The following is a 21,946-nucleotide window of genomic DNA, read 5'->3' as shown; positions in this document are numbered from 1 at the left end:
GCTGGCTGAAATCCAGTATAAGTAGTCCGTGTCACGGAATGTAAAAGTCCGTTTGAACTTCAAACCGCGGAGGCAATGGAATTCAGAGTTCCAAGCATGTTATTCAAAAACAAGCTTTCTTTTATTATGAAAAGTAAAAATAAACATTGTCTGGGTAGACAAAAGAACAAAACCTGACATCATGGAGTCTTAAAGGCAGAGAACAACAACGGAGCAAGAAGGTGGAAATGACAAGGCAGGATATTACATAAAATATAGGAGGAGATTATGACAAGGCACACATGTTAACTCTTTAATTACTGAATGTCTCTGAGGCTGGCAATATTCAGCGTGACAATTGGGACAATTTGGAATTTCTACTGTTAAACTGTTATTAAGTGAATCTGGCTTCCTTCATTGGCTTTTCTTGTTGGAAGCCAGCTGGAAAGGTTACAAATGGGGCCCACATGACTCTGGGATACTGCAACTGTTGTAAATACATCTGGTTGGCAAGTGCCCAAATTATGTTCACATAATTGTGGGGATACTGTGATAGTTACTGTATAAGAATGAGACCTGCTTGTAAGTCACTTTTTGCAGTACCATTGTAAAATTGAATGATCACTAGTGATGGGCGAACCCAACGGTGTTCGGGTTTGGCATGTTCAGACGATCTTTATGCAAAATTCGGCCGAACCCGAATGGGGAATCCCACCAAGAGATTCCAGGGGCGGAGCTTTGACGTCACGTATACCGGCAGGTTGCTAAGGACGCCAAGGTGATCACTTCCTAGATTCCATGGAATCCAGGAAGTGATCACCTTGGCGTCCTTAGCAACCTGCCGGTGACATCAAGGCTCCGCCCCCGGAATCTCTTCGTGGGAGGGATTCCCCAGCTCCTTCAAAGGGAGGTCTTCACGTAAAAATAAACATTGTTATTTTTACAAAAAAGGACGCCACAGCGGCGCTGCAAGCAAAGGGTGCCTCTTTCATGTAATAATAATTGATCATAAATGATCATTGGTCACTGAATGAACTGTTGTAAATCAAGGACTATATATATATGCATATGAATATACAATACAAAGTTAAATAGCCTGAGTTTCTGAAAAGAAATAATTCTTTGCACAATGCCATACTAGACTTTGAAATTCATTAGCACAAGATCTGGTTCACATTTCATTACAATAACCTTTTTGGCTTATGATTTTTTTAAACAATTGCAATTGGCTGGGATTTAACAACATACAAGTCAATAACATAAATAGCACATAGTACCCATGTTTCCCTGAAAATAAGGGCCTGTCTTATATTTTACTGAACCCTGAAATAATCGCTTGGCTGTATTTATTAATTGGATTTGTATGCCGCCCCTCTACGAATGTATTACCATGCATTCAAAAGCCCGATTGGCCTTATTATCAGGGGATGTCTTATTTTGGGGAAAACAGAGTAGAATATCTTGGTTAATCCAATATGCTTAAACAAAGCTGAACAAATAATTTTATGGGAGAATTTATACAGTAAAAATTGCAGTAGTGGTCACCAACATGAATGCCTTTAAAGCATTTAGGCAAATTTATGGAAGATAAGACTACTCACAAAAATTAGTACAGTTGAGAGTATAAACTATAATGTGATTTAATTTCTCACTATCTAATAATACATATGATGCTTTTATTAGCAGACAGGAACCTTTAAATTTCCTCTTAGGAGCACAACTGAATGTTTTAAATTGAGTAAAATTATCATTATATATTTTTTCCATATACTATGGTCAGTGATGGGCTACCAAATTTTTTACTACCACACTGTGGGCATGGCTTATGCATTTTATTTCAAAACATCTTTCAGTGCAAATTGGGTGCTTTGGGGAGGAGCTCCAAATTTTGCTACCGGAACTGCATTCCTGACCTTTCCCATAGGAGCCCATCACTGATTATGGTATATGTAATGATAACCTAATACCTAGAATAATAATGAGAGACAATGTTTATGTGCCTTTATTTTCATAAAGTTTGTAAAATAGGAGTTGTAATTATGGAATATATCAAGTTCAAATTTTTAGATGACCTACTTCTTTCCACTAATTGTTTTTTCTGTGTTATGCCCCATTTTTTTCCTTTATATAGCTTATCTATCATAAGACAACTTTCTAGAAAATAAAATATAAGATAACAATGACTCACAAAGCATGTGTCTCCCTCACCTTTTAGTTTTTGGGAGGTTTCTACATACTGTAGTTACATGAAAAGCCAAAGAGATACTAAGGGAAAAAAATTATACTGTGATACCTGGAGCTAACCATTATAGCTGGTAGAGCATGTTTTTAATAGTATTTTAGCTCGCTGTGGCTTATTTTTAATCTTTAAATAGATTATGACTGAATGCCATGAATGAGCCAAGTCAGTGCAATTTCCTTCTCATTAGATGAGTTTACAATTGCACTATTTGCCTTCCACATAAATGTTGTACATGCAGAAAGAAGTAACAGACTTTACTTTTCTGGAGAGTGGAAAAGAGTTAAAACAATGGATAACTTGATACCTTAGTTCAAATGATAGCTGGATTATGGCTATGTTATGCTGATTTAAATTAAATCTGGATGAATAGAGAGTAAGAATGGAGTATCAGTCTACAAATTGGAAGCCGTTTTTTTCTAGTTCCATCTTAGGCACAAAGTCAGTTTGGTGACCCTGTATCCCTCCCTCTCAGCTCTAGGAAAGAGGCAATGGAAAGTTGGTTCCAAAATCTTGCCAAGACAATGGCAGGGACTAGTCCAGGCAATCTCCAGGAGTCAAGACTGACTCAAAGAAACATTAAAAAGTGAGGAACATAGAGTCGTGTTTAAGACCAGGAAAAACACACACAAGTGACTTAGAATCAGGGGTGGGCTACTGCCCGGACAGGGGGGCACGCAGTGGGGTAGCAAAAATGGAGCTCCACCCAAAGCACCCAATTTGCACTGAAATTGCAAAGAAAATGAGGGTGTCCTGCATAAGCCACGCCCACAGTGTGGTAGTAAAAGTTTTAGTAGCCCTTCACAGCTTAAAATGATTGATATATGATCTTGTTTAGAATAAATACATTCTACTTCATGTTCTACATATTCCAGTATAAGAGATCATTGAGAATATTTTGACTGAGTCTGCTATAATCTTACAGATCTCACATGATTTGTTAGAGATCAGAAAGAAATCAATGTAGCATTTGTTTCCTGTATTTAATGTTCATTTCAGTAGATATATTAAAGTTAATTTGCTTTTAATTATAGTCAATTTATTTTCCAACACAATTGAATGGCACTGTGCTTTGATTTTTAAGAATATTAAACAATTTATTGTTGGCAATGAAATCTTAGAAGTAGGAAGAAAGGCTAGAAATATTTTTTTATTACTTTGTCCAGAATGTTTGTATGTAGCTATGAAATATGAATTAACATGGATCTTTGAAGTTTTCTGGGCTCCCTATGAAGTTGACAACACACCACTGTTGCATTCAAATCTATCATCAATCAACAGAAAAGAAGCAGGAGATAATTAAAAAAAAGTCTTGTGAGAAGCAATGAATTGGGAGGCCATAGAAATTGATTGATGAAATCCATAAACTAACCAACCAGAAAACAAATAAGCAATTGTTTTGGCTTGGAGTTATATAAGCGGCACTGGAAGAAAGCTGTGTAGTGTGAGCATTGTATGGTTGTGTTGCTGGCCTTCTTTGTGTTGGCTTTTGTCTTAGAGAAAGCAAGTGGGAACCCAGATTCCCAAGAATGCATGATGCTTTCTCTACATTTGTCCTGGTGGAAAAGGCAAACTATTGGACAAGCCTAAGGAGGAGTTAGTTCAGGGGTCAAGGACTGCTTTTGTATAGAAAGGGTAAAAGGGGAGAAAGTTTTAAGAAGGGGCTTTGATGGGGGAAGGGATCTTACTGGAAAGGATGATGAGCTTGGTGAGCCAGATGTGTTGTTTATTTTCTTAGCTTATAGGGTGCTGCAATCACTATATTCCCTGCAGTGCGCCTATTCTAACTGTAAATCTAATTTAAAACCATAACTTTAATTACAATAATGAAGTATTAATCATATGATACATATAAAATACCACTTCTAGATTATCTGAAACCATAATATCATCAGGCACCAAAACTACAATAGGACTGCACAAAAGCTGCAATAGGAACATTATCATAGCTCCTCCCCCATGGGTTGGTGTAAAGGCTTTTCCTAAATTGCAATAGCATTAAGAAAATTCAAATTTCTGAAGGAATTTTGCCACCCGGGGGCGATGATATGGATGGTAAAAGTCTGTCTCAATGCCATTGCCACAGAAAAGAGACATGGTGGAATAATTGAAAGTAGATAGTCCAAAGATACCTCAGATATTGCTCTAAGGTCACATTTCCCATTGGTTCCCACTGTTTGGATAAATAGCCCACTGACTAGATGCATGAATGAGCTCTGTGGCGGCCCCGGCCCTCTGGAACCAACACCCCTGTTGTATCCTGTAATGGCTACCTTGTATCTCTGTAAATAGTTTGTTCCTTGCTAAAGCGCTGTCTGAGCTGGAAATCAGGAAGTCGCTCCTGATTGGCTCAGACGCGCTCTGCTCTTGCTTTGGCGGGAACCGCAAATGTATAAAAGAAGCGGTTTCTCCCAAGCAGAGCAGACGGTACTCGCTGAAAGTCACTTACCTATGCTGAGCTGAATAAAAGTACCGTTCTAATCAACCCTGCCTCTGGGTTCACTTCACTGGCGACGATGGACGAAAGAAACTACACGTGCAACATGAGCAATCTCCAAATCGGCCGGGCTCCTGAATTCTTCGACCCAGAAAAGACTTCCTGGGACGACTACCTAGCCAGCTTCGAAATCTTTCTCGAGGCAGTTGGAATACGGGACGCCGACGCCGATCGAAGACGGGCCATTTTTCTAAATTACTGCGGTCCAGAAATCCGCGCCCTCGCCCAGACTCTCATCGACCCGCTACCGGCAAGATCCGTCGCTTGGGACGTCCTACAAGACAAGCTCGCGAGCCACTTCAGGCCAACAAAACCAGCCATGGTTTTCCGGCACCAGTTTTCGAGAATGGCTCAGCGCGAAGCGGAATCAATCAACCAATTTGCAACGCGACTTCGAACGGTGCTTGCGAAATGCAAGTTTGACAACCCGGAAGCTCGCCTCACCGATGCCTTAGTTTTTGGCATGAGAAATGCCGCGGTCAGGAATAAACTCCTCACCGAAGATGAACCGACCCTACAAACAGTGATTAAGCTAGCGCAAACCGCAAAGGTCGCAGACGCCGCTGCTAAAGAGCTGATAGATCACGAAAAGAAAGAAGTCATCGCTAAGATAGACTCCACATTCTCCCGCGCCGAGGACCCAGATGACCGCAGCCCACCAGTTCGCAACGAGGACAGCTGTTTCCTGCTGCAAGACCAGCCGAGACAACACAGACTTCCTCACCCCGCCACCCCCTGCGCCGGCTGCCGAGGAAACCATCAGCGCCAACGTTGCCCCTTCCGGGACGCCATATGCCGCCGCTGCAACCGACGGGGCCACATCACCGAAGCCTGCAGAGCATCTGCACCAGAGGAAACCTTCTCCACACCGCGCCACCAACGACCCCAGAATCAAACACCTCAACCGCGAGAAAACCGACCTTTTCGTTTTTCGAGCCGAAAGAACTACTCAGCCGCTAACCGCGACTACTCAAGAGGTAACACTCAATTTTCCGTGAATACCACGGCAACAGAAAATGGGGGCAAGATTGTTATTTCTTTACTTTTAAATAACAAGCCATGTTCTATGGAACTTGACACGGGGTCTAAATACACCATTATGCCATGGGAAAAGCTTAAACTGTACATGCCTAGCCTGTCTAAATCTGAGCTACTGCAAACCTCGTTGGTAATTAGAGATTTTCAAGGGAGGATAATCTCTGTTCTGGGCAAAGTGAATGTACCTATCGTATTTAAGAATGTTAAATGTACCCTACCCATGATTGTTGTTACAGGGGCTAAACACTCTCTCCTGGGGTTGGCTTGGATGGAACCTTTGGGAATTGAAATTTCTGGTATTTGCAATGTTAACTGTGATAGCATGCCTAACTTTTTACAAGAGTTCCCTGAGGTGTTTAGCCCCACCTTGGGGTCGTATAAAGGGCCCCCTATCTCGTTTTCCATTGATCCCAAGGTCCCACCTGTCCGGCTCAAACCTCGCAGGGTACCCCTTCCGCTACTCCCCAAACTTGACCTGCAGCTGGATAAGCTCATAAGCCAGGGCCTTTTAGTTCCTGTGGAGCAGGGACCATGGGAAACACCCATAGTCACCCCTCTGAAACCGGATGGCTCCTTAAGAGTTTGCGCTGACTATAAATCTACGCTAAATAAGGCCCTACAACACCACCCTTACCCCATTCCAGTGGTACAACAACTCCTGCACTCCCTGGGGGAAGGGAAAAGATTTGCAAAGATCGACCTCGCCCAGGCTTATCAGCAACTGCCGGTCGATGAAGCGACAGCAAACGCGCAAACGATTGTGACCCACAGGGGTGCCTTTAAATGTACCAGATTACAGTTTGGAGTAAGCATAGCCCCAGGGATATTCCAAAGCATAATGGAAAGATTGTTATCAGGGATTAAAGGGGCCATTCCATATTTTGATGACATCTTAATTGCAGGGGAAAACCAAGAACAGCTCAACAAAAGGATTAGGGAAGTACTCCAGAGACTTCAAGACAAAGGGTTGAGAATTAAGCCTGATAAATGCGTTTGGGGAACGAACAGTGTAGAATTCCTGGGGTACAAAATCGACAGAGAAGGTATCCACCCCACCACTGAGAAACTGAGAGCTATTAGAGAAGCCCCGGAGCCACAAAATAAGACTGAATTGCAAGCTTTTTTAGGCCTTCTTAACTTTTACTCCGTTTTTTTAAAACAGAAGGCAACAGCAGCAGAGCCTCTACACCGTTTGCTACAGAAAGAAACCCCTTGGACATGGGGGAGAACTGAACACGAAGCCTTTGTACAAATAAAACAATTATTGACCTCTAAAAGTGTGGTAGTCCAGTATAGTACTTCGTTACCTATCAGGCTTACGTGCGACGCCTCCCCGTACGGCGTGGGAAGAGTCTTGGCTCACGTTTTGCCTAACAAAACAGAGGCCCCAATTGCTTTCTTTTCCAGAACGATGACCAATACCGAAAGGAACTATAGCCAGCTAGATAAGGAGGCTCTAGCTCTAGTGGCAGGAGTAAAAAAGTTTCATAATTACCTTTTTGGGAGGAGTTTTGAATTGGTTACCGACCACAAGCCCCTATTAGGCCTCTTAGCCCCCAACAAGCCTACTCCTCCATTTATGTCCCCAAGATTAATTAGATGGGCCCTTTTCCTCTCAGGATACCAGTACGAGCTCATCCATAAAGGGGGTAAAACCATCAACCACGCAGATGGCCTCAGTAGGTGCCCCATGGCAGAGTTAGTGGAGGACCCTGCCCCTTCTGCGGATGTCTTAATGATAGAGCTCGAAGACAACCCACTAACTACTGCAAAGGAAGTGGCTGCACATACGCAGCAAGATCCAATCCTAAAACAGGTGGTTAACTGTGTGCTAAAAGGATGGCAATGTGATTCTGTGAAACCTGAATTGTGTGACTTCAAAACCAAAAGACTTGAATTGTCATATGTAAAAGGTTGTCTATTGTGGGGGGATAGAGTGATCATTCCTAAAAGCTTAAGGGAAAAGGTACTTGAAATGTTACATGTGGGCCATCCTGGGATTGTCAGGATGAAAGGCCTAGCTAGAGGGCATTTATGGTGGCCAGGTTTGGATGCTAATATTGAAAATTGGGTAGCCAAATGTGACCCATGCCAAGAATCACGGCCTAACCCCCCCAAAACAACTCCAGCAGAGTGGGAGCAACCTGCAGGGCCTTGGTCACGGGTCCATATTGATTTTGCAGGGCCAGTGGGGTCACAATATTTCCTGATAGTGGTTGATGCATTTTCCAAATGGGTGGAAATCATAGCAATGAACAACATAACCACAAGTGCCACCATCAAGGTTTTGCGCAGACTGTTCGCTACCCATGGTTGCCCCGATAGCCTAGTGTCTGACAATGGGCCTCAATTAACGGCCAGGCAGTTTGAATTATTTTTAGATAACCTAGGGGTCAGACATGCACTCATCTCACCTTACTCGCCCTGGGCTAATGGGTTGGCGGAATGTTATGTTCGCGTGGCTAAGGAAGCATTACGCAGGTCAGGCCCAGGAGATGTACAACAGAATTTGGACCAGTTCTTGCTAACCCAGCACATTACCCCAAAATCACACACGCACGTGAGTCCTGCTGAGTTACTAATGGGAAGGAAATTAAGGTCCCCACTAGATAGGTTACACCCAAGGTTTTGTACTAATGACCCAATATATGTAAACCCGGAAAGACAAATGTATTTGGGACAAAATGTATTTGTAAAAATTTTTGATGGAGGTGTAAACTGGATGAAAGGAATTATTGTTAAACAGACTGGTCCAAAAACATATTTGGTGAAACTGGAGGATGGTCGAATGTGGAAACGGCACATTGATCACATTCGGAAACGCATGGGAAACCCCCTGGAGCAAACCGCTGACAAAAACTCTCCCATTCCAGCAGACTGTAACTTGCAACCCGATTTACTAGACATTCAAATGGACTTATCGGGTCAGGGGGAGTCCTCCAGCGACGCCGAACCATCGTCCTCCTCCGAAGCCATCATCGTGCCGGCCAGGCCGAATCAACAGGCCGGAGCCCCAACTAGGCCCCAGCCGAGCCGGGGGAACAACAGCGAGCCAACCTCCACCGCCGATAGCGAGGACGCAACTGAACTGCGCAGGTCGGAGCGAGCCTCACGGCGACCCAACAGATTGGACGACTTCGTCACATGGCTTTCATGATGGATGCATCCAACTAAGGGGGGAGGGGTGTTGTATCCTGTAATGGCTACCTTGTATCTCTGTAAATAGTTTGTTCCTTGCTAAAGCGCTGTCTGAGCTGGAAATCAGGAAGTCGCTCCTGATTGGCTCAGACGCGCTCTGCTCTTGCTTTGGCGGGAACCACAAATGTATAAAAGAAGCGGTTTCTCCCAAGCAGAGCAGACGGTACTCGCTGAAAGTCACTTACCTATGCTGAGCTGAATAAAAGTACCGTTCTAATCAACCCTGCCTCTGGGTTCACTTCAACCCCCCAGATATCAGAGTTGCCCCACCCTCCTTGCCTTTCGTAAGCTCCTTAAAACCCACCTCTGTCGTCAGGCATGGAGGAATTGAGATATTCCCTTCCCCTAGGCTTATAAAAAAATTATGCATGGTATGTCTGTATGTATGATTGGTCTCTTAAATTGGGGTTTCTTTTTAAAATTAACTTAAATATCAGATTTGTTTATACTGTTTTATTACTGTTGTTAGCCGCCCCAAGTCTGCGGAGAGGGACGGCATACAAATTTGATAAGTAAGTAAGTAAGTAAGTAAGTAAGTAAGTAAGTAAGTAAGTAAGTAAGTAAGTAAGTAAGTAAAATAAATAGATAGATAGATAGATAGATAGATAGATTGATAGATAGATAGATAGATAGATAGATAGATAGATAGATAGATAGATAGATAGATAGATAAATAAATAAATAAATGGTTCATTGATTAAGGCACTTGGATGGGATTATGTACCCCGATCCATAAATCATGGTTATGAACCACAATAGCTACATTTTCACAAAGCATGAAAGCAAAACCAAACAACTAATTTACTGAGATTATAGCGTCACAGAATGTAGTTTCCTTGTATACTTATGGGTTAAATGCAGAAAAGGAACTCTGGCTAACAGAAAAAGTTTTTTGACTTCACCCTTGCCTTAAAGGGAAAAAACACAAATGAAAAGATGCAAAGCATATTTTGTCTCCTGTCTATCTGCTTCTCCCAAACACTGACAACACCCTCTTCCTTCTCTAATTTACCAAGTATATTTGGCTGCAATAATCACCAGTGAAAGGAAACTGGAGCATATGTTGCTCATGAGGTTTGCTTAAGTTAATGGTGCAATTGGTCATTAGTGTGACTAATGATAATGGGCCTCTTCTGATAAATGATTTTTTTCAAGCACCTCCAGCTGTTTCAGCTTGGTATAAGTCAGTCAGGTATAACATATTTGATTTCTTGATTTTTAAAAAGTTATTTCTTCCGACAGTGAAAAATATTGGAATATATCCATCCTAGTCAGTATGCTAGCCTAGAACTATTGGTAGCCTGGAGGCTAATATATATTTACTCAGATGCAAAGGAAATTTACTCCCAGAAAAAATGGATACAAGATTCCAACCTTCCTTTTTCTGAGAGGAAGATAAATGGTCCAAGTGCCAAGATTAATGTTATCTGTCTATCGTTCATATATACCGGTGGTTCTCAACCTTTCTAATGCCACGACCCCTTAACACAGTTCCTCATGTTGCGGTGACTACCAACCATAAGTCTAGCGTCAATTCTTCCAACAGAGCTTTAAGCTGATTGGCAGGACGATCAGAGGGACACACCCCACCTTGTAAACATCTGATTGGTTGGATTGTAAAAATATGTTCCATGGGCCAGAATAAAAGCTTTAGTTCCTAACACCATGGGAAATTTGTCTTTTCCCACGGTCTTAGGCGACCCCTGTGAAACGGTCATTCGACCCCCAAAGGGATCCCGACCCCCAGGTTGAGAACCACTGATATATACTGTATTTAGATTATTAAAACCATTTCAGTAGCTTACTCCATAAGGCAGAGTAGACAATTATTTCAGGTGGTAGACGCTGAGAAGTGCAAAATGATAAAAACTCTTTGATGCCTTGGCTAACTTGCTGTCTTTAGATGCAAATACTACATTCAGATGTTCATAAAGGTGTAATGTGATTTCATAGCATGTTGGTGTTTACTGTGGCTATTTATCAGTGAAATGATTTATGCATAATGTTTCATTAGACAACAAATGCATGTTGATGTTCATTAGACAACAAATGCATGTTGATGAGCCGGGGTGGCGCAGCAGGTAGAGTGCTGTACTGCAGGCCACTGAAGCTGACTGTAGATCTGTAGGTCAGCGGTTCAAATCTCATCACCGGCTCAAGGTTGACTCAGCCTTCCATCCTTGCGAGGTGAGTAAAATGAGGACCCGGATTGTGGGGGCAATAGGCTGGCTCTGTTAAAAAGTGCTATTGCTAACATGTTGTGAGCCGCTCTGAGTCTGAGGAGAAGGGCGGCATAAAAATTGAACAAATAAATAAATAAATACTTGCCATGGTTATGACTTCTTCAGAGCAGAGCTTGTGTTCAGTGGAAAGAAATGCCCATAACCAATTACTAACTTTCATTTTTTATGAGATAAATATTGACTGCCATCTTCGCAGTGGTTAATGACTAGTTATGACCATTGTGCTTCACTTAACACAGGTAGTGTAGCAAACATGATCTTTGCTGCCACATTCAGAATCTGAAGAAAAATGGCTGACAAAAGATTAGCACATATTCACTGACCCAAACAAATTACCTGGAAGTGATTGCATCAATATAATCTGACTTGACGGGTTCTGGCTGAACAACATGCAAACCCAGCTACTGTGAGATAGTGTGATATGTGAACCTGGTGATGTGTCATTCTTCTGAAGCTGGTACTAAAACCAGATCAACTATGAGTCATGTTAAGTTTTTTAAACGGAGACAGATCAGTGAAGGGCTACCAAAATTTTTACTACCACACTGTGGGCGTGGCTTATGCAGGACGCCCTGCATTTTCTTTCAACGTCTTTCAGTGCAAATTGGGTGCTCTGGGGTGGAGCCCCATTTTTACTACCCCACTACGTTCCACCCCATACGGGCAGCAGCCCACCCCTGAGTCAGATGTTAGAAGGGAACATTAGTTTATCCTTTACTGATTTGGGCACAAGCAATTCTGATCTTTGCCATTCAACGCTGAAGTGAAGGAAACACGAAGTGTGTCTTTATAGCAGAAATGGGTAACCAGTGGGCTTCATTCTAGTATATTGTGGAAGCTCCCAGTAACTGGCTAAATGGCCAGTGGCAAAACAGTTGTAATTGGGAGATCACAGATTGTCACTCCCAATTTACTAAACAGAAAAAGTAACAGTAAATATGAAAAATGATTAACCTTTATTGAACTTCTCCCTTCATTCCCTCAGCTAATGAAATACAGTGGTACCTCTACTTAAGAACTCAATTCGTTCTGTGACCAGGTTCTTAAGTAGAAAAGTTTGTAAGAAGAAGCAATTTTCCCCATAGGAATCAATGTAAGAGCAAATAATGCATGCGAATGGGGAAACCACAAGAAGGGTGGAGGCCCTGTTTCCTCCCAGGAGATTCCTAGAGAGGCCCTGCGGAGGCTTCTCCCCACCTTTCCCGGCCCTGTTTCCGGCTCTGTTGGCCTCCATTGGGGTCAGAAGTCGAGGATTATCTGTCTGACCAGTGCACTCTTTTAGAAGCAGATCAGGAGTCCATTTTGAAGCTCCACAGAAAACATCTAGGAGGGAAGGCAGGTTGTCTTTGACTTACAGTGGTTCATTTACTGACCATTCAAAGGCACAACGGCCCTGAAAAAAGTGATCTATGTCCCTTTTTCACACAACTTTCGCAGCAGTCCCATGATCGCGTGATCAAAACTTGGCCGCCGTTTCATATTTATGACCGTTGCTGTGTCTTGAGGTCACATGACCCCCTTTTGCGACTGTCTCACAAGCAAAAACAATGGGGGAGGGGGTGCAGAAACCAGATTGGCTTAACAATCAGGTTTCTAACCGATCCACGCCCAGGCATGAAAATGTGCCACTCAGACATTATACTTTCCCGCCCCCCCCCCAAAAAAATTAGAGGAACATTGCGTAAGAACCCACCACTGGAACACAGGTGTAATAAGGGCCATCTGAAGGCCCAAAAGACTGTTCTGATTGCTGCCTTTTGCACTAGCCCAGGGATCTCCAAAGTTAGCAAATTTAAGACTTGTGGACTTCAACTCCCAGAATTCCTCAGCCTAAGCTGGCTGAGGAATTCTGGGAGTTGAAGTCCACAAGCCTTAAAGTTGCCAAGGTTGGAGACCCTTGCATTAGTCAAAGCTTCAAAATAGTTTTCAAGTGTATCTCCATGTAGAGCAATAATCCAGGTGAGAGATGACCTAGACCTGAGTTACTGAGCATATGGAGTCATGATCCAGGAAAGGTTGCAGCTGGTGCACACCGGAGCTATGCAAAAAGCTTTCCTACCACCTCAATCGGGTAGTACAATATGTTACATTTACATTATGATTTAACATAATGCATGAAACAAGCTATTTTTCTACTTTAAAACAACTGAAAGTAGATCACTTCAACTCCTATAATTGTAAAAGTTGTAGATGTTTTCTGGGAGTTTTAGGATGAAATATGTGTATAATTAAAAATTCAAAAAGGGACCTGAAAACAAGACTTAGCCTTAAATTTCAGTTGCTCAAAATTGTTTTTCTAAAACTAAAAGAATACAGCCCTATTTTTTTTCTTTTTAACTATAGCTCAGAGAAAACTTTCCTTTCCTTCTTTCTCAAAGATATTCTACTTTCAACTCCACAAGTAAAACAAGAAGTCTCTCTTTTCTGTCATGCAACAATACTGACCTCTGCTGAGCAGTTATAATATAGAGCCAAATGTATCATCCTAAAATGGAGAATTCTTCTTTAAATTCTTTAGATTAGATTAGGGATAGATTGCATTCAAAAAGACTAAGAAATTCCTGTAAACAAGAATAAATGAAGAGGTCTTATCAATTTTGATCAGAGTTAATTGATGAAGTATCCTATTTTGAACTGTGATTTTCTGAGCTTGGTTATTTTCTTGCAGATGTTTCATTACCAAATTACAGTAAGTAACTTAATCAGTACTAGAAAGAAGCGGGAATTGCTCTCATTTTATATACTAGTGTTTTGCCCTGTCAGTGTTCATGGGAGTGTTTGTGTTGGTGCTTTGATTACGCTGTTGTTTACTGTTTGTTTGAGTTGGTATTTCTTTAATATAAAAAGTATTGTTTACTTTTTGATTGTTGGTCTAGTGCTGTAATGTCTACAATGCCTACAAAACTTTTGCCAGACCCATCCTAGACTACTGCTCATCTGTCTAGAACCCATACCACATCTCAGACACAACACCCTTGAAAATGTCCAAAGATATTTCACCAGACGAGCCCTTCACTCCTCCACTTGAAACAGAATATCCTACGAAAATAGACTAACAATCCTGGGCCTAGAAAGCCTAGAACTACGGCGCCTAAAACACGTTTTGAGTATTGCCCACAAGATCATATGCTGCAATGTCCTACCGGTCAATGACTACTTCAGCTTCAACCGCAACAACACAAGAGCACGCAACAGATTCAAACTTAATACGAACCGCTCCAAACTTGACTGTAAAAAATATGATTTCAACAATCGAGTTATCGAAGCGTGGAACTCATTGCCGGACTCAATTGTGTCAACCCCTAACCCCCAACACTTCTCCCTTAGACTCTCCATGATTGACCTCTCCAGGTTCCTAAGAGGCCAGTAAGGGGCGTACATAAGTGCACTGGTGTGCCTTTCATCCCCTGTCCAATTGTCTTTCCTTTAATGTCTTGGGGTTACTTTCTGATCATTTGGACATTGAATGCTGTTGAGGAGGAGCTTCAGTCTTTTGGTTTCTTTTTTGGCTTTTTGATTGTCTTTTTGTATGGTAGATGTTGATGTTGTTTATCTCTATTCCAAGTGTTTTTAAAGAGCAGGACCACATAGACCATATTGCAGTAATCCAACCAGGAACTGACTAAAATGTGAATGAGCGAGAGCCTTCTAGTCCAGGAATGGCACAACTAATTCACAAGATGAATCTATACAAAGGTCTGAAAGCAGCAGTGGGGTACAAACCAGAACGCTAAATTGCATTCGCCGCCGCGGCTCGTAAGTTCTTGCGGGGCCAGCACGATTTTGCTGCTGCACCTATGGAAGGCAGCAAAATTGCGTACAGAGCCACAGGTGCGCCCGTCTTTCAGCATTTGCAGAAGAAAAAAAACCTCACCAAAACATGGGCGCACTTGCGGCTCAATGCGTGATTTTGCTGCCTCCACAGGTGCAGCAGAAAAATCATGCTGGCCCCGCAAGAACTTATGAACTGTGGCGGTGAGCGCAATTTAGCGTTCTGGCTCATAGTCCAGTGCTACCTGAAAGCCATGACTTTTTAAAAAATATATGTTTTATTGGTACATTTTTTCTTTTAAAACATAAAAAAGTCCATGTCTTTTTGAACAGCATGTTGTCTGGGCATAATTAATCTTTAATAAAAGTATAACAATAACCATAATCATACTAATAATCTTAATAAGCATATTGATATTAATCATAAAATAATAAAACAATTAGTTTGTCTATCTTGCAATATTTTCAATACAAATTTTTATTATCTCTTTGAATTTCTTTTAAATTCTAACCTCTGTTTGTCAGTTAACTATTGGTAAAATATATCCCATGTTAAAAAGTATTCTGTATCAGCACATTCTAATTTTTATTATTACACTTTCATCTGTCAGGACCTCTTCCTTTTTCCATTGTTGTGCATACATTATTCTTGCTATTGTTTTACATGCAAGGTTGGATATGTATTCTCTTTATTATACTGTTCTGGTAATATCCCCAGCAGAAATATTTCTGATTTCAAATCTATGTGTTGTTTTGCTATGACTTGCTCTTTGAACAGCAACTATCATATAGGGGAGCCCCAGATTGTGCACCAATTTACGGGAGTTCCACCCCATCAAGAGTCACAGAAGAAAACACATGAGATCTAAGGACTTAAAACCACTGAGTTTTGCCAAGATTGAACTGCAGCCCATTCTACCCATTCAGGCCCTCACAGCCTCTAAGAACTTTGACAGTTGTCACTTGGACAAACAGGAAGGGCATAGACCAGTGATGGCAAACCTATGGTACGGGTGCCACAGGAGGCACACAGAGCAATATCTGCTGGCACGTGAGCCGTTGCCCTAACTCAGCTCCAACATGCATGTGTGCCAATCAGCTGATTTTTGGCTCGCACAGAGGCTCTGGGAGGACATTTTTGGCTTCCAGAGAGCCTCCCGGGAGGATGGGGGAGAATGTTGTTACCCTCCCCTGGCTCCAGGAAAGCCTTTGGAGCCTGGGGAGGGAGAAACCTGAGCCCACTGGCCCCACCAGAAATTGGGAAACAGGCCATTTCCAGCCTCCAGAGGGCCTCCAGGGGAGGCAGGGGAAGCCGTTTTTGCCCTCCCCAGGCATTGAATTATGGGTGTGGGCACTTGTGCATATGCGATAGTGCACGCACAAACTCTTTCAGCACCCAAGGAAAAACAATTTTGCCATCACTGGCATAGACTATGTATGTAAGTCCTTCATAACATGTTTATAAATAACTTTTATGAAACCAAGTATAATCTGGGTTCAATGAAATTTAAACAATGTATAATACAGTATGTTCTTAACTTTCATAGTACACAAATTGCATCATTTATTCCATGAAAGGTATTAACTTGTTTAGCAATCATCTTTATGTTTAATTAGTAAGGCATCTAATCTATGCCATGCCTTTTATTACATAAAAGGTATTAACTTGTTTAGCAATCATCTTTATGGTTAAGGCATCTAATCTATGCCACAGTGGAGTTAATAAACAAAACGATGTAAACTTTTTTTTAAAACAAAGCTTACCTGACCACCACTGATTTCAGATCTGCTTTAGATCTGCTTCGAACTTAAATGTTACATCTCAAGGAAATATCAGGCCTAAAGTTAGGTTGAGAAATAAAAACAAAAAGAAGTAAGCAATGTCCAACTACTTCTGTCCTACTGCCAAAAAAATAACTCTTGGTCCAACACCAAGAGTTTAGCTTGTGTGCAATGTTGAAATAACAAATGTATGACTATGGGCCATACTCAATCTTTATGTGTTGACTCATTTATCACTGGGATTTGCCTCTTTCTTTTCCCTTTTGTAAGCATAATAACACTTGAACAGGGAAGTTAGCCAAGGAGAGAAGAGGACTCTTCACAGTTTCCAAATGGGAGGGAAGTGCAACTTGGAAGGAATTTCTAAGTAGAATATTTGTGATAAGAGAAAGGATTAAGACATTCTTTATTTTTTCTCAAGTTAAGACTATATACTGTACTTAGATTTTGTTTTTTTAAAAAGTAACAAAGTATAAAAATTATCCCAGAGTAATGGACAAATAATTGAGTAGCTTGAGCCCAATGGAACGTTACTAATAGTGTTTGACAGTCAATATTGCAGTTTTGTTTCTCAGAAAAATGCCAGCCTTTTCCAATGTCATAATTCCTAATGAAGAAAGAAATCTTACAATATATCATCTATCTATACCGTGTTTCCCCGAAAGTAAGACAGTGTCTTACTTTCTTTTTATCCCCAAAAGCCCCACTATGTCTTACTTTCGGGGTATGTCTTATATTGTTAAAGGGGCACTGACAGCTAAAAAAACTGTGTAAAATGTGTTTTTTTAGTGTATATGCATTTTGCCTTCTGTGACGGGCGGGGGGGGGAGGTTTCTTTGGAGTAGGGACGTGCCCGAGTAAATTTGCAGAGGCGGCAGTGACAAGTGCAGGGGACGGCGCGGCGACGTATGGAGAGGGGGACGGTGCGGACGTGGGCAGGAGGCGGCGCGCAGCTAGATGAGAGGGAGGCGGCAATACCCCCCGTGTTTCCCCGAAAGTAAGACATATGTCTTACTTTCGGGGTACGGCTTATATTAGCCGACCCCCCTGAAACCCCCGATACGTCTGACAATCGGGGGTGTCTTACTATCGGGGAAACAGGGTAGTTTAGCACAATGTTCTGTGTAATCAAGTCATACTAATGAACCTTCACATTCATATGAACCTAGAATTTCTTTTTAAGTTGAGTGATTTCACTATTACCAACTGTGTAAATCTTCCAAATAGGTAACAACTTGTCAAGTAATATCAAAACATTTCAAATACACAAACTCTTTTCCTCTAAAATGGAGGAATGGTATTTATCAATAAATAAAACAGTCCATTACCATAACATATTTAAGTAACATCAGGGACATAATTCAATGATTTCTAGCAGATCTTCACGTTATCTTATCCAAGATATCCAAGATGCTCTGACTAAAACACTTTTAATCTAAACCAAGCTGGTCTCCCCAATTTTTCTGAACTGTAGTTCTCATCTGTAACCACAGTCTACTTGGGTACTCCCAAAGTCTTAACTAGAGTAGGGGCCAAAAAGATGAAGAACAACCTATCCCTGGAACCAACTACTATGATCAGAATTTATACATTTCTAACAAATGGACAGCCACTTGTCAGAAATGCTTGAGCAAGGGATTGGACTAGATGGCTTACAAGAACCTTTCCAACTTTGTTATTTTGAACAATGTTTATTTTATTTATTTATTTGTCAAGCATGTACAAGGTAGTAGGTATTGGTATAAACATAAACATTAGTAAAGTAGGTACAGGCAAATTAGGCAATAGGACAGTGGGATAGGGATGGTGTGTGCCCTTTACGTGCCCTTTACAGACCTCTTAGGAAGGGGGTGAGGTTGACTGTAGGTAGTCTAAGGATAAATTTTGGGGGTTTGGGGAAGAAATCACAGTCAGGTAGTGCATTCCAAGCATTGATTACTCTGTTGCTGAAGTCGTATTTTCTGCAGTTGAGTTTGGAGCAGTTTAAATTAAGTTTGAATCGATTATGTGCTCATGTATTGTTGCAGTTGAAACTGAAGAAATCATTGACAGGTAGGACATTGTGGTAAATGATTTTGTGAACTACATTTAGGTCAGATCGAAGGCGATGAAGTTCTAGGTCAGTGATGGCAAACCTATGGCATGGGTGCCACAGGTGTCATGCAAAGCCATATCTGCCGGCACACGAGCTTTTGCCCTAGCTCAGCTCCAGCACGTATGTGTGCATTGGCCAGCTGATTTTTGGCTCACATACAGGATCTGGGAGGGCATTTTCAGCTTCCAGAAGGCCTCCGGGGTGTTGTGGGACGGCGTCTTTCTCCTCCTCAGGTTCCAGGGAAGTCTCGGGAGCCTGGGGAACATGAAAAATGGGCCTACCTGGCTCACCAGAAGTTGGGAAATGGGCTGTTTCTGGCCTACAGAGGGCTTCACGGCGGACAGGGGAGGCAATTTTTGTCCTCCCCAGGCATTGAATTATGGGTTTGGGGACTTGTGTGAGTGCAATAGTGTGTACGCACGCGCTTTAGGCACCCGAGGGAAAAGTTTGCCATCACTGTTCTAGGCTATCTAAATCCAAAACTTCAAGTCTGGTGAAATAAGATATTCTGTTGTGAGCAGGAGTGGAGCACTCTTCTTGTGAAATATTTTTGGACTCTCTCAATTGTATTGATATCTGATATGCAGTGGGGGTTGCAGACAAGTGAGCTGTATTCAAGAATTGGTCTAGCAAATGTTTTGTATGCTCTGGTTAGTAGATTAATATTGCCAGGGAAGAACTATGCTGAATTAGGTTAATAACTCTTAGGGCATTTTTGGCAATGTTGTTACAGTGGGCTCTGGCACTTAGGTCATTAGTATTCCAAGATCCTTGACAGAGTGAGGGTCATTTTTAAGGTCGTGTCCACCAAGTTTGTATTTTGTGTTCTGATTCATTTTGTTGATGTGTAAAACAGAGTGTCAGGCAGAAGTGTTCACGTGTAGTTAGAGAGTTCAGCCTGACACAACACAAGGGGGATGGGAGGGGTAGTGAGTAGGCAGAGGGAAAAGTTACTAGACACAACCAAAGATTCCTTTCTCCAAGCCAAGGCCACCATTTGTTCTGCCTCAACTGAAGAGAAGAGGAAGTTGATAAGCCCCTGCACACAGACTGGCTCTCGTGGTGAACTTGTGGGTGTGGGGGATGTAAGATGAACTTTAACCTAGGTGGGATTCTGGGAAGTACTCAGAATCGGAATGACAATGGCGTAGCTAACATGGTATTGTTAATAAATCAAGCTCTGATTGAGAAAATTGGACTGGGACTTGTTTTATTTCTCAGATGCTATTTAGAACGCTGACACAGAGCATTTATCGGTTGAGATTTGAAGTTGCCGGTTGTTTGACCATTCTGATACATGGTCAAGGTTTTTTCTTGATGGATACAGTATTGTCGGTGGAATTAAATAATTTAACATCATCAACAAAGAAAATGCAGTTTCTTGTAATATGATCACAGAGGTTGTTTATGCAAATTATGAATAGTGTTGGTCCTAGAACTCTGCCTTGAGGGACACCATTGTTGGCAGGTGCAGGATTTGATAGTGCACTACCTATTTTAACTACTTGTTTCAGAATTTCAGAAATTTGTCGTGTACCACTGAGTCAAAAGCTTTACTGAAGTCTATGTAAATTGTGTCTATTATTCTGCATTCTGAAATGCATTCTTACATTCCTTTCACAAGTGCTTTACATTTTTATTTCACTGTTAATTCCATTAAATTATTCACACCCATGTGCAATACACACTGGCATTTCACTAACTGGCTAAGATTGGTCAGGCTTAATAACACATTTCTAGCAATGCATTTTCTGAGCCCTATCATAGTAACATACAGTACATGTAGCTTCATTACAGTTTCTGAATTGTATTTTGGAGCAGTTAACCTTTAGACTGAATTGTATATCTACATGTTAATATTCTTAATGATTAAAACTCCTGTTTAACTCATTGTAAATAGTCATAGGTATTTCATTTGGAACTCAAATAATGCTGGTGTGCTGTGCTGTCAATCATCAGGGACATTCCTGCAAAGCATTCTGTGACATTCCTACACGTCATTGGTCATAAAATATGCACAGAGGGAATTCTATATACAAGTTTAATATATCTTCATCAAAGCTTTCTTTGTTCAGAAAGGGAAAATGGTATAAAGAGAATTTATTTCTGCAATTTAACGCACCAGTGTGCCTTCCGTCCCCTGTCCTAATGTTTCTCTCTTACTAGTATCATGTATATAAACACTGTTATATCTTTGTATACCTCCAATACGTAATTGACAAAACAAACAAACAAATAAATATTTAGAATAATATTCTAACAAATAAGTAGAAATGGTGCATTCACTGGTAACCTATATAATCTTACTCTTAAGTGCAATTTCATTAAAATAACATTTTCATACAAAATACATGCTGACTGACTAGATCAAAATTTGCATAAATACCGGGTAAGTCACTTTGTACTTTGCTTAGAGTTGATTAGTGGCTTTAGACCGAAGCCTCAAAAGTAGTCCTGGAAATCTAAAGCTTGTGGCTGCCCAAACCACTTGAATCTCAACTATCTAAATCTCGGAGCATAAATAAAGAATAAAGTTAAAGAATAAAGTCTAAGACAGATATAGTTGCCAATCCTGTTTTCAGATTAACGAGATACTGACCAAAGTACAAATGTTGTGTGAAAGAGAGAGAACCCCCCCCCTCAATTGCCATTTAAGACACTGAAGAGTCTTTGATAACATTTACATTATGTATTTGTACTTCCTCACAAATTCCTTATATGTTCAATAAAATACCACCTTTAAAGTCTATATGATTTGTGAATAAAATGAAGCCTTATGTGGAATAAACATTTAAATTATACAGCGTTTTTTGTTTAAAAATGCCGTCTTTTAAACTACCATAAGATTACATGGTTATTTAAGTTCACCCACAGCAAAACAAGGTAAAAACATAAGAAACCCTGACTTACATAAGGGCATTCGCTTCAGGATAGAAGTTAATTATCTACTAAATTGTGGATGGAATTTTCCTTTAAAATTAAATAGAGGTCAGAATACTCCAGACAGCAGTTTTTGTTCTGATTTCAATAGTACTAAAAGCAAAGGACAAATTCCATTGAACAGGAGCTGATTTGCTTTCTGTAGCTTGATTTAGGCAATGCTA

General features: G+C 41.1%; 1 long non-coding RNA gene across 3 annotated transcripts in view; it reads right to left on the bottom strand.

Annotated features, from left to right (window-relative positions):
* LOC139165938 (uncharacterized) overlaps positions 1 to 21,334 on the bottom strand; it is a 56,573-nt gene extending 35,239 nt beyond the window's left edge. For all 3 annotated transcript variants that reach the window (XR_011558850.1, XR_011558848.1, XR_011558849.1), the window contains exons 1-2: positions 21,229 to 21,334; positions 16,730 to 16,804 (exon numbers count right to left, since the gene is read on the bottom strand). This is a non-coding gene — a long non-coding RNA (uncharacterized lncRNA). The remainder of the gene's footprint in view (positions 1 to 16,729; positions 16,805 to 21,228) is intronic.
* Between the last annotated feature and the right edge of the window lie 612 nt (positions 21,335 to 21,946).

The sequence above is a fragment of the Erythrolamprus reginae genome, chromosome 3 (assembly GCF_031021105.1).
Source record: "Erythrolamprus reginae isolate rEryReg1 chromosome 3, rEryReg1.hap1, whole genome shotgun sequence".
NCBI lineage: Eukaryota > Metazoa > Chordata > Lepidosauria > Squamata > Dipsadidae > Erythrolamprus > Erythrolamprus reginae.
The sequence above is the reverse complement of the archived record's forward strand: the minus strand, read 5'-3'. Positions and strand labels throughout refer to the sequence as shown.